This window comes from Elephantulus edwardii, unplaced genomic scaffold (genome assembly GCF_000299155.1).
Source record: "Elephantulus edwardii isolate Elephantulus edwardi_28Jun2011 unplaced genomic scaffold, EleEdw1.0 scaffold00309, whole genome shotgun sequence".
Lineage (NCBI taxonomy): Eukaryota > Metazoa > Chordata > Mammalia > Macroscelidea > Macroscelididae > Elephantulus > Elephantulus edwardii.
Window position 1 is genome coordinate 1141025 of NW_006400059.1, and position 589 is coordinate 1141613.

The window sequence follows — 589 nt, forward strand, 5'->3', positions numbered from 1 at the left end:
GAAAATAAATTAATTATAATTAAGAATTAGAAAGAAATAATTTAATATTCAGATAATGAATTAATATTTTACTTGCCTTAACATTGGAATGGTCTTCACTTGCACTTGTGGTGTTGTTGTTGTTGTTATGTGCCGTCGAGTCACTTGCGACTCATAGCGACCCTATGTATAACAGCCCTAAATTCTGCTCTGTCCTGTGCCAATCGCACAGTCTCTGATACACCCATCCTGATTACCCCAGTCACTGAATCAATCTACCTCATAGAGGGCCTTCCCCTCCTGCGCTGTCCCTCCACTCTCCCAAGCATGAAGTCCTTCTCAAAGGACTGGTCTCTCCTTACAACATGTCCAAAGTAAGTTAGACGGAGTCTCAGAATCCTTGCCTCCAAGGAGCCTCCCGGTTTGACCCTTTCCGAGATGAATCTGTTTGTTTTCCTAGCAGTCCATGTTACTCTCAATACTCTACTCCAGCACCACAGATTAAAGGCATCAACTCTCCTTCTATCCTCCCTAGTCATTGTCCAACTCTCTGATGCATAACAAGTGATTGCAAAGACCATGACCTGTATCAGATGCACCTTAGTCTCCA